This window comes from Herpailurus yagouaroundi, unplaced genomic scaffold, assembly GCF_014898765.1.
Source record: "Herpailurus yagouaroundi ecotype Mexico unplaced genomic scaffold, PumYag 141, whole genome shotgun sequence".
NCBI classification, from domain to species: domain Eukaryota; kingdom Metazoa; phylum Chordata; class Mammalia; order Carnivora; family Felidae; genus Herpailurus; species Herpailurus yagouaroundi.
Window position 1 is genome coordinate 63,153,334 of NW_024412396.1, and position 13,058 is coordinate 63,166,391.

The 13,058-nt window shown below is 45.8% G+C and overlaps 1 non-coding gene across 1 annotated transcript; it reads right to left on the minus strand.

Annotated features, from left to right (window-relative positions):
* Window positions 1-665: 665 nt before the first annotated feature.
* TRNAN-GUU (transfer RNA asparagine (anticodon GUU)) lies at window positions 666-738 on the minus strand. The gene has a single exon. It is a non-coding gene; the product is annotated as a tRNA-Asn (tRNA).
* Window positions 739-13,058: the final 12,320 nt, after the last annotated feature.

Genomic DNA, 13,058 nt, shown 5'->3' on the forward strand with positions numbered 1-13,058 from the left:
GCAAATGTTCAGCGTCTTGCCTGGGTATGTTTGAGCTGCAGAAGGTGGCTTCATTGATTTATTTTTTATTTTTTTTTTAATGTTTATCTTTGGGGGCGGAGGGGCAGAGAGACAGGGGGAGACACAGAATGGAAAGCAAGCTTCAGCCTCTGAGCTGTCAGCACAGAGCCCGATGGGGGGGCCGGAACTTGTGAACTGGGAGATCATGACCTGAGCTGAAGTTGGACACTTAACCGACTGAGCCACCCAGGCGCCCATTCGTTGATGGCCAATTGCTCAATAAGAAACAATAAAAAACTGAATCCAAACAAGCAATCCACTGGGCATCAAATGGAAATTCTTGGCTTATGAAGGCAACTTGGGTCATTCCTGGAGTTTCTGGAGATACACTAGCCTTGTGGGACATTGTCTGGAGGATCCCCGCAGTGGGTGCAGAGGCAGCCCTGCTTTGTTCCGTGGTCTCTGCATATCTCTCGACCTTTGGAGCCACAGCGTCAACTCTTACCTTTTTTGGGACTTGTACCTGGAAAAGGCTGGGGTTTTCCATTAAGTCCCTTCTCTGGTTGCTGTTTCTGTCTCGATGATGAGTTAGTTACTAGATCAACCAACAAGGTTTTCTTTGTTTCAAAAATATTTATTTACTTATTCTTTTTAAGTAGGCGCCACACCCCACATGGGGCTCGAACCCACGACCTCAAGATCAACAGTCACATGCTCCACCAACTGAGCCAGCCAGGTGCCCCCTTATTTGTTTTTAATGTCTTCTCTTTGCTGACGACTGTGGTGGGTGCTGGTTTCTTGTCTTAACAAGCTCACCAATCAAATCCCGACTCTACCTCTTACAAGCTTTGTGACCTCAAGCAAGTATTTCATCTCCGTTTGGGCCTCAGTTTCCTTACTTGCAAACTGGGGGTAATGAGAGTTAATACCCTCGTGTAGGGATTTTGTGAGGATTAAATAAGATAAAGCCAAGTACTTAAAGCAGGCCAAGTACTTAGTGTCTGGCACATTGTAGGGCCCAGTGAATGGTAACTACTAGAACTACTATAATTATTATTACATAAAGCCCTGAGTGTTTAACAGTGAATACAGACCCTGTGGTTCCAATGATGTGTGATGTAAGACATCCTAGGGGACTGCTGTCACAGGGAAATCTTGCACTAAACCTTGAAGGATAAGAGAATCGGAAAGTACCACCTGCCCCTCAATATTCATTCTTCCCCTTTTTCTTAATAACAAAATCGAGACTACATTTTCCAGCCTTCCTTGCTGTTAGGTTTGGTCATGTGACTAAGTTCTGGCCAAAGAAGTGAAAGCACATGCTTTAAGTAGGACTTCTGGAAAGCCTGCTTAAAAGAATCTGACTCAGCTGGGAGCAGAGTCCCTTTATCCCTCTTTCTTTTTTCTGTTGGTCTGGAATGCTGATGTGATGGCTGGAACTCCAGCATCTACTTTGAAGTATGAGTTGACCTTGCAGACAGAAAATATGCACTGAGGATGATGGAGCATGATGGGAGCCTATTTTTTTTTAAATGATACTATGGAGCCACTATGCTGTCCCTGAACTGCCTGTCTCTTTACTTTTTTGTGTGACAGAAACGAACTTCTATATCACGTCTCCCGTTTTTTCCTGTTATTTGAAGCTGAACCTAATTCCAGGGGTCATATTCAAAATATTAAACACCAGAATGGCATGGGCACTGGCAGGTCCGAACAAACTCTGGTCATAGTGCTAGGGTACCAGATGAAGGGCTAGGATAGCAGGGAGATTGGAGCAGAAGATATTTATCATGTAGTATGGAAGTATTTTAATATTTTAGCCACCAGTCCAGCTATATCAATACATATCAGCTGAAAACTAGCTGAATACCAGCCCTGCTTATTCTTAGCTGATACAACAAAGTTTGAGAATAGCTAAAAAGACAAGAAGGCCTTCGGATCATGGGCACAGCTTGAGTAGAGGTTTAGTGGGTGAGTGAAGCATGGTGAGTTATGAACACTGAGAACTCTAATTCAATCTGACTTGATGGGAATGTTTTTTTCTTTCTTCTTTTTCCAATTTTTTTGTGTTAAAATACATGCATGTAAAATCATTTTAACCATTTTAAAGTGTATAGTTCAACAGGATTGAGTACATTTATACTGTTATGCGATCATCACCACTGTCCATCTCCAGAACCCTTTCATCTTGTAAAACTGACACTGTCCCTGTGAAACACTAACCCCTCACGTACCCCCCTCCAGCCCCCGGCAACCGCCATTTCACTTTCAGTTCCTGTGATTTTTTTCTACTCCAAGTACTTCAGGTAAGTGGGGCCATAGAGTATTTGTCTTTTTGTGACTGGCTTATTTCACTTAGCATAATGTCCTCAAGTTTCATCCACACTGCAGCACATGTCAGCATTTCCTTCCTTTGTAAGGCTGAATAATATTCATTTGTATATATATGCCACATTTTGTTTATTTCTTCATCCATCAACGGACACTTGGGTTTCTTCCATGTTTTCGCTGCTGTGAACCTGGGCGTACATATTTGAGTCCCTGCTTTCAGTTCTTTTTGGTATATACCCAGAAGTGGGATTACTGGATCATTGGGTATATCTATTTTCAATTTTTTGAGGAATCTCCATACTGTTTTCCACAGTGACCGCACCATCTGACATTCCCCAAAACAGTGCACAAGTGTTCCGATGACCCCACGTCCTCACCAAAACTTGTTGTTTCCCGTTTGGGGATAGTAGCCATTCGAATGGGTGTAGGGTGGTATCTCATTGTAGTTTTTTTTTTTTTTAATAAATAAAAAAAAATTAATGTTTATTTTTGAGAGAGAGAGAGAGACACAGAGTGCAGGCAGGGGAGGGGCAGAGTGAGAGGGAGACACAGAATCCGAAGCAGGCTCCAGGCTTTGAGCTGTCGACACAGAGCCCGACGCGCGGCTTGAACCCATGGACCGTGAGATCGTGACCTGAGCCAAAGTCAGATGCTTCACTGACTGAGCCACCCAGGTGTCCCTCATTGTAGTTTTGATTTGCATTTCCCTGATGACTAGCAATGCTGAGCATCTTTTCATGTGTTTACTGGCTATTTGTATATCTTCTTCAAAGAGAGAATGTTCTTTTGAGCGAATGTGTGTATGTGTAGATTATAAAAGGAGCGGGAAGATAACATCAGAGGTCACACAAATCAGATAATGGAAGCTAGTGAGAGGTAGATTCAGAAGTATTCTTGAATTTCAGCATTTGTGGGTTTTGGAGTACACGAGGGACTAGATGGCCATGGGAAGTAAGAATCTTGGTTCTGCAGTGCTGGGGTGTGTGTGTGTGTGTGTGTGTTTCAGTTTCCATTGCAGTATAACCAGCCATCTCTATTAGTCAAAGAAACAAATCCACCCAGAGTTGAGGGTGAGCAGGCCTGGGTGCCTCCTCTCACGGGAGGGATGTCAAGGTCACATTGCCAAAACATACGTGAGGTGGGCCATGCTATTGCAGCCATCTTTGGATGCGACAACCTGGCACAGGAGGTGTCCTTCCTTTTCAACACTGGTCTTGTTAAGAAGCCCCTCGGGGTGGAAGCCTTCTCTTTCTTCCCAGTCCCAGCCTGCTCAGAACTAGGAGGAGGTTCTCACTGTCTTCCAAATGGGATACACAGTGTGCACCTAAATTATTTCTGGAAACCAACTATATCTTTGGTGGAAAACGTCCAAGAAAAAGCTTAAGCACTGAACTAATTAGCTAATGTAATTGAAACAAACGGAATAGTTCAGGCTCTAAGTATGACTTGAAAATGCAGAGAAATGGATTTTTCAGTGGGAGGTGATATAGTTCCCATCACTACCCAAAATTACTGGCTTTATGAGTTATTCATTTAGCAGAATTTCCTGAATGCCCACGAGGTGCCAAGCACTGTGCTGGGTCGAGGTTGAAGATGCAGATGCCCCTGTAAGATGCTTAAACTTAGCAGCAGAGAAGAAGAAGAAGAAGAACGTAGACTCGCTCAGCGCTCTGAGGGAGGAAAGCAAACGGTGTCTTGGGGACATGGAAGGGTTGGGCTCTAGGATTACCCTTGGGCTGAGTTTCAAAGGAGTGTAAGAGTCCTAGGAACTCAGGAGTAAAGCAGACACCAGAGAATTTACAAAGAACTTTTATACCTATGCTTTGATCTAACTTTCTTGACAGCTGCGTAAGGGAGTTCATCCCCATTTTTTTGGATAATGCTCAGAAAGATCAAGTGGCTCACTCAAGGTCATGCAATTAAAATCAGAGATGAAAACTCGAGCCTAGTTCTTCTGACATGTTTTACTTTCTTTATTGGATAATTAAATTAACTTCTGGGGAACAGCTGTTCTTCCCTGATGCCAAATCAATGACAAGTGAACAGATCTGAGCTAAAATCAAGGAGGGGAGAGAACGATGATCTTTTATCATTTAGATCCCCCAAGGTCACTCTCAGTTTTGACATCCACACTGGCAGGAAGAGAGAGAGAGAGAGAGAGAGAGAGAGAGAGGAGGATTTTTTGGCCAGGTCAGGATGTGGTGTTCATCACATTCCCCCATGTTCTATTGGCCAGAACACAGCCATTGGGGCCCCATCTCAAGGTCAAGGTGGCTGAGAAACATAGTCCCCAACTAGCCAGGCACTTCCCTGCACACGAAGAAGGAGGAGCATGATTGTTTGGTGTTCAAGTGGTCCTCTCTGCCACAAGCCAACACTTATAGAGCACTTACAATCTACCGGGCAGCATTGTAAAAGCTCCACCTGTATTAATGCATTTGATCTTTGAAACATAACTCTAGGGGCGCCTGGGTGGCGCAGTCGGTTAAGTGTCCGACTTCAGCCAGGTCACGATCTTGCGGTCCGTGAGTTCGAGCCCCGCGTCGGGCTCTCGGCTGATGGCTCGGAGCCTGGAGCCTGTTTCCGATTCTGTGTCTCCCTCTCTCTCTGCCCCTCCCCCGTTCATGTTCTGTCTCTCTCTGTCCCAAAAATAAATAAACGTTGAAAAAAAAATTAAAAAAAAAAAAGAAACATAACTCTATGTGGATGTACTACTTACAGTCCCATTTGATGGCTAAGGAACCTGAGGCACAGAAAGGGGTAAGCAACTGGGATTCAAACTGACATCCTTGCTCTGGACCATGGAGCCTGGCTGTCCCCACCCCATGCATCACTCATCAATTTCTCCTCTGAAATGTGGCCTGCACTTGGCTTCTCCTCTCCATTCCTCTGCCACCGTTCCGGGTCACACCCTCGTCATATCTCATGTGTCCCCATCCCCTGGGTTGTCCCCTCCTATCCACTCTCCCCTCTGCTGCCAGTGATCTGAAGTGTCAAGTGTGGTTCTGTCTCTGCTCTTTCTTACCAGAGCTTGGGTGGTGTCCTCAGGATAAAGTCCTGCCTCCCTTCATCCTTCACTAGCCTCTGTGCTCCAAACACTCTGGGCTTCAACCTCTCTGAGCTTCTCACCAGTCCCTGTACTCACCAAAGAGCCCAATTGTGAATCCATGCTTTTGCGATGCTTTTCCTTCTTTCTGGAATGTTCTCCCTCTCTTGCATTTGCCAAATTCCCAGGCCCTCGAGATAAGGCTCAGAAGCTGCCCACCCCATCCTTCCCTTCCAGGCCTCCCCAGGCAGGTCCTTCACCCCTTCTTCTGTGTTCCCCAAGCTTGTACCCGGACCCCACCCCTTCCCATACTGCCTTGTTGTTGGCTCTATACTCAGGTGTTTTGCTTTCCCAGGCCAGGAGCAACATAGGGTCGGGAGGGTGTCTCATCCATTGTCATTCCCATGGGGCCTGGAACAGTGGCTGAGCTTTCACACTGTCACAGCAGGAAGAAGGGTGCCTGTTTTCTATGGCCTGTTCTGCCTCTGCCTAGATTTGACCCTGGTTGACTTCTCTGTTATGGGAAAGCATTTGTCTATTCATGGATTCTTAACCCTGGGCACCTTGTAAAAATGACTGATGGCCACACACCATCCCAGTGATTCTGATTCCCCTGTTCCCCAGTGATGCTACTATGCAGTCAGGGTTGAGAACCACTCTGAGTGCTTCTCTGGTTTTAACGTATCCACAACCCCCCTGGGATGCTGCCGAAGCGTTGGTTTGAATCCAGTAGGTCTGGGATGCGGTTGCAGTGGCTGCGTTTCTCACGAGCTCCCAGGTGATGACGATGCTTCTGGTTCATGGATCACGATGTGAGTACAAAAGCCTTAGATGATCTGACCATCCCTTGCCTGACATTCAATGCCACTGAGATGGGAGGAGGAGGCCTGGAGGCCTGCATGAGGGGTGAGGGAAGGTGGTGAGGTTGGGGAGGTGGCTCATACTCGAGAGCTGCCACGGAGGACACATGGGCAGCACGTGGTGACACTTGGCACACAGGTGGTGGAAGTGCTTGCGTGCGTGGTCCTGCTGATCATCGACAGCTAGTGTTTACCACGTGCTGGGCACTTTTCTAGACTTCTATTCCAGTAACTCACTTGATCCCCCCTCCCATTTTATAGATGAGGAAACAGAAGCCCATTAAATAACACATCTAAGGCTTGCAGCTGGGATATGACAGAGCCCAGGCTCCAGACTGTGTGACGGCTCCTTTGCCATGTTGTCCCTCTAGTGTCTGAGCCAATGCATACTCATTTATTTGCCCATCACACCAAACATTTGATGAGCCCCTGTTCTGAGCCAAGCTCAGGGTTGGACACAGGGAAAAACAAGGGGATCGCCACCCAGGACGGAGCCCAAAGGCAGACCCTGAACATTCACCTGGAGGGCTTATGGAAGGGACTGTCTGGCCCCCACACAGAGAACCCCAGCCTCACCTGCACGTGGATGAGTAGCTTCTAACATCGGCCACAGCCTGATGACCTGGTTAGGTGGACGGTCAGTGGACAACCACACACAGGACTCTGGACACGAGGCAGGCAGAGCAGCCTGGGGCTGCCGCCCCTTCCTCCTCAAGACCTTCCTCTCCCGTCCAGTTTCTCAGGATGTCGGTCCTCCTCAGGCTCCAGCTCACTCCACCATCTGAATCTCATAGTCACAGCCCATGGGCCATGTAACTGCCCGTCTTTAACAAAATCAATGCCATTCTATTATTTATTAATTGCTTTGTTATTATTTTGGTGGATAGAATAGGACACTCAGCCCTCTGGGCTCCTGTAAAACAAATTGACTTCCAGCCCACACCACTTAGATAATAATAGATCTTCATGTGGGAAAGCCGGACGGGTGCACTGGGACACCATGGTTTCCTGTATCCCTGGCTCCTGGGGACTGACTGCCTTCACCCGACTTCAGGTGGTTCTCACAGAGTGGCTAACCCATCTGATGACCTTGGTAGCTAAGGTCTGAGCTCTCCCTCAGGGTCCCTGGTTACTATGGCAGCTGATGTTCTAAGCTCCAGGTTGGGGAGAGGGGAGGGAGACCTGGTCAGGATGAGAGTTATCCAAGCCAGAGGGAAGCGGATGAACCAGTGAAAGGCTTATTTTTTCAAATATCTTTTTTTTTTTAAATTTAAATTCAAGTTAGTTAACATACAGTGTAGTCTTGGTTTTAGGAGTAGAACCCAGTGATTCATCCCTTACATATGACACCCAGTGCTCATCCCAACAAGTCTCCTCCGTAATGCCCATCACCCATTTAACCCATCCCCCCACCCACCTTGCCTCCAGCAGCCCTCAGTTTGTTCTCTATATTTAAGAGTCTTTTACAGTTTGTCTCCTTCTCTGCTTTTATCTTATTTTTCCTTCCCTTCTCCTGTGTTCATCTGTTGTGTTTCTTAAATTCCAATGTGAGTGAAATCATATGATATTTGTCTTTCTCTGCCTGACTTATTTTGCTTAGCATAATACACTCCAGTTCCATCCACATTGTTGGCAAGTGGCAAGACTTCATTCTTTTAGATCACTGAGTAATATTCCATTGTATATGTATTACCACACCTTCTCTATCCATCCATCAGTCGATGGACATTTGGGCTCTTTCCATAATTTTTGTTGTTGAGAGCGCTGCTATAAACATTGGGGTGCCTGCACCCCTTTGAATCAGCATTTTGTATCCTTTGATGAAAGGCTTTTTCAAAGCCAGTCCCTCCTTGGTCCCAGCTCCTGTCCCACTGGGCTGTCACGTCTGTTGGCATCGCTGTCATCTCCATCAGGCTGGCAGCTTCTCTATCATCCCAGGAGCCAGTGTGGAGTTTGACAGAATAGATGATGTCATGTGCACCCCACTGAAAGGGAGAGCCCAGGGATTATAATTCCAGTACCTGTACCCAGCCTGGCATCTGCCGTTTGTGTTTGATTCTTTCCAACAGCTCACATTTGTGACGCATACTTCCAATGCTCTGGCATACTGTTTATTCACGGTCAGTATTTCCACTTGATGAAATCCTGTGGGATTCTGCAACTTATATAACAAACTCTTAGGGAGCATTTACTATGAGCCAACCCTGTTTTCAGTGTTACTGACTCATTGACTCCTTATGATAGCCCTCTGAAGTTGGTACAATCATTATCCACACTTGGCAGAAATCTGAAACGTGTGGAGGTTAAACAAACCTGCTAGTAAGTGACCTTCAGCTAAGCTTTCTCTCCCAGTCTCATTTCCAACCACTCTTCCCGTTTTCTGACGCTGTATGCTTGCCTAGATCTTCATGAAGTAGCTTCCAAACTTTTTTTCTTATTATGTAAAATGCAAAGTTCCTCAGGTACTTCCTTTGCCCAAGCCGCATACCAGAACCCAGCAAAAGATATTATACAATTACTATGAATGTGCTAACCTCGCTCGGCCAACATTTTGTTATAATAATAATAGCTAACATTTGGAGAATGTTGACAACTCTATGCCACAAGCTTTAAAAAGTTTATAAATGCAGAAACTGAACTTCGGATAGGTTAAGAAACTTCCAAAGGTCTCACAGCTAATAACTTTTTGCGTGTGATTCAAAAACTTTTTTATTATTGGGATTTAGTTGACATACCATGCTATGTTAGTTTCAGATGCACAACGCAGTGATTCAACAGTTCTATGTGTTACTCAGTGCTCGTCACGCGGAGTATAGTTTCCATCTGCCTCCATAACTTCCAAGCTTTTTGATCATGCACTCCACCAGCAAAATTTCTAACCATCCATCCTTCTAACATATGCATACTTGAGTGTGTGAGCACGAGTGGGGGAGGGGCAGAGAGAGGGAAACAGAATCCAAAGCAGGTTCCAGGCTCTGAGCTGTCAGCACAGAGCCCGATGCGGGACTCGAACTCACAGACAGAGAGATCATGACTTGAGCCAAAGTTGGACGCTTAACCAACAGAGCCACTTAGGTGCCCCCTTCATAGGAGTCTTTTTTTTTTTTTTTTTCAACGTTTATTTATTTTTGGGACAGAGAGAGACAGAGCATGAACGGGGGAGGGGCAGAGAGAGAGGGAGACACAGAATCGGAAACAGGCTCCAGGCTCTGAGCCATCAGCCCAGAGCCTGACGCGGGGCTCGAACTCACGGACCGGGAGATCGTGACCTGGCTGAAGTCGGACGCTTAACCGACTGCGCCACCCAGGCGCCCCCATAGGAGTCTTTTAAAGACATCTGCCCACTTAGAGTTGATTTAATGAAAAGTAGGCAGTTGCAAATCCAGTTGCCCAGGCAAAGCCGAACTACCATATACTGAAACCCCATTGGGAGAGAGTTTCAGCGTATGGTCCCTCCAACGCTGTGGCCACCTGATCTGGGACAACCTGGAGGTCAGTTTGTAAATTCAACATCAATAAAGCTTCGTTTCTTTCTGAAGTTTTACATACAGGTCTGAATAAAAATCCTAATACTGTCTTCCTGCACTCAAATGAATTGGCTTTCCAAACCCCCCGGGGTCCACTCCCTGCCTCCACCCCCCTTATAATCTATGGTTTTGCTCTTTTAATGTTTAGTAGAATTTCCAGAGCTCTTACACATGATTCAGACATTTTTACACAGATTAAGTCTTTGGTTGAGCAAATAAACATTTAAAAACATCCATCCACAGATAATTATTTGATTAAATACATGCTCGGAAACACAAACAGTTCTGAAAAACACTTTTATGTAAGGTATTAAGTTCAAAATAGGTGATCTCATTTGGTATTATACATGGTAGAAAATTCTAAGCTTGATTTTAAGAGATCAGATAAACAAATGCTCTGGAGAGCTTATCATTCTTTTAAACAGTCCTTCCCTGCCTGTCACTTGTTGGGTCCACATTTGTAAAGCAACGCGCATGGGTCTTAGGGGGTCACTGGCTGGAGAGATCATGGGATTAGTGAGCCCAGCTGGCCGTGTAGCTCCCAAATAAGCAGAGATTTAATAAGGGAAACACCTGAGTCTCATAGAGGTGAAAGGTCATACAGACAGTTAATGGTGGAGCTGGATTAAAAGTCAGGTCTCTTTATGGCCGCAGCATACCAAGCAAGCTCTTTATTCTTTGGTATATTAGTTACACACTAGTGTTGTGTAATAAGATGCTCCCAAACCCAGGGGCTTAAGATGGCCATTGATTATGATCATGTTCACGGGTCTTCAGGCCCAGCGCAGCTCAGCTAGGCTGGGCTGGTTTCCAGAGGCCCGGCCCTGGGCTCCAGGCCCCCAGCTGCAGGTTGAATTCAAGCCCGCTCTACATATAACTCGTGTTTCTTGGCCCAGTAGCTGCTGGGGGTATGTGGTCTGTTCCACTTGTCTGATTCTAGGGCTCGGACTGAAAAGGCAGCTTCTTCCATCCAACCAGTGGAGCTCAACAGGGCAAGTCCAGCTGGGTGAATGCATTTCAAGCCTCTGCCCACTAAATGGCCACCAATATTCCAATGTCACTTGTGTGAGTTACATGGGCAAGCCCAAGTCCAAAGGGTGGGGAAGTACTCTCCGTCTACCATGAGGCTGTAGTAGATGCAGATTTAGAACTCTCTGATGGGAGAGGGACAAATTTGAACCAAGAACTCAAGTTATGTACCTGGTTTAAGTTAGAGGCATGCTGTATTGGCCCCAGCATCATCTGCCTTGGACTCGTATGTGCTGGAGCGTTTTGGATGATCTGAGGAGGAGAGACACTCAAAGTGAAGGTAAAAAGGCTTGTCTCCTCCATTTTGGTGAGATATTTGAATAAGTGGGATGATTTCCTATGCCTCCCTGGGGCTCTGAAGGGCTTTTATTCAGCCCCTGAGTGCAAAGGTGGTCCTGGCTGGTAGCCCTGGGTCATGAGAAGTCCAGAGAAGGCCCTGGAAGGCACCATGGCACTGCCCAGGACCCCCACCCCCCACAATAGGCTGAACTCTGCAGGATGATGGAAAGAGCAGGTGTGAGGTTGCAAAAAACGGATGCGACCTAGTCGTCCCCCAAATACCCACAGTGACAGAGTAAGTCCAAGCTTCTCTTCATACAGTTTCCCAGAAATGCCCCAGTTCTCACAGAGGAGAGCAAGCCCCTGCACATTCACAGGGGCCAAATCCCCAGTGGCCTGAAGGGGCCTGGACTTGTGGTGGCCGCTGGCCCAGAAGATGGGGCTGGGGCTGGGGCTGGGAAGGATTGCACTTCTGTCTCTATTGCAGTCTTTGATTTTCTTTAATGTTTTATCATGAAAAATTTCCAAACATGAAGAAAAGCAGACATAGTAGTGTATTGAGCATTCTGACCTGGGCTTCATCTATTGGTAACTAATATCACCCTAATACTTTCATCATGCCAAAATTAATATTTCATTGCTTAACATCATCTAGTACCCTTATTCTGCCCCCAGTTCTCTTAAAAAGCCTTTTTACAGTCACTTGTTTGAATCAGGATTCCACACATTGCATTTGGTTGGCATGTCTCTTAAGATTCTTTCAGTCTGTAACAATTGCCCCTCCTTTTAAAACACCATTCCTGGGGTGCCTGAGTGGCAGCCAACCTTTGATTTTGGCTCAGGTCATGATCTCACGGTTCGTGAGTTCAAGCCCTGCGTTGGGCTCTGCACGGACAGCACAGATCCTGCTTGGGATTCTCCCTCCCTTCCCCTCTCTCTCTCTCTCTCTCTGCTCCTCCCTAGCTTGTGCTCACATGTGTTCTCTCTCTTTCTCTCAAAACAAATAAATAAACATTTAAAAAATAGGGACAACTTTGACTCGGGTCATGATCTCATGGTTCATGAGTTCTAGCCCCGAATCAGGTTCTGTGCTGACAGCTTGGAACCTGGAGCCTGCTTCGGATTCTGTGTCTCCCTCTCTATCTCTGCCCCTCCCCTGCTCACACTCTGTCTCTCTCTCTCAAAAATAAATAAACATTAAAACATTTTTATAAAAAAAAAATAAAAACACCATTCCTTTGTCAAAGAAACGCAATCATTTGCCCTATAAAAAGTCCAACATTCTGGATTTGACTGTGTTCTCGTGGTGGTGTTTGGCACGTTCCTCTCTCCTCCATTTTTCTGTAAACTAGAATATCTAGAGGCTTAAATAGATCCAGATTTAGTGTTTAGGGAAAAGAAATTACGTTGTGGGTACTGCTGTGTACTCGTGGGCATCCCATCAGGAGGATGTTCTATTCGATGTCTCACATCGGTTGTGTGATGTTGACTGATCAGTCAGTGCAGGTGCTGGAGCCTGACCTATTCTAAAGTTCTCCTTGAGTCTTCTACCCCTTTCCACCAGCTTTAGTAGCCATTGAGTGAATAGACCCATTATTTCATTAGGAGTTGCAAGGGTGATATTCTAATTTTATCATTTCTCCTGCTTTTATTAGCTCTCATCCTTCTATAAAGAGGAATGTTCTCACATCAACCATTTGGTTATCTTGAAGATGAGTTTTACAGGAAAGGCATGATAAGTGCTTGAAGTGCTTGATTCTTTCTCTTTGATGGTCTTCTTTCAAAGTGATGAGATAGTGCCTGAGCAAACCTCCACAGGTGGCCAATAAAGGACTGTTTTTGTTTTTTATTGCAGCCTACGATCAGTAGGTTTTTAACATATTTACGCGCTTTACTCCATTTTGGTCCTTAGTCTTCTTGGCAAATAAATATTCCCACCTTTGGCCAGGGGGAGCTCATTCAAGTTGGTTCTCGTGTCCTTTTTGA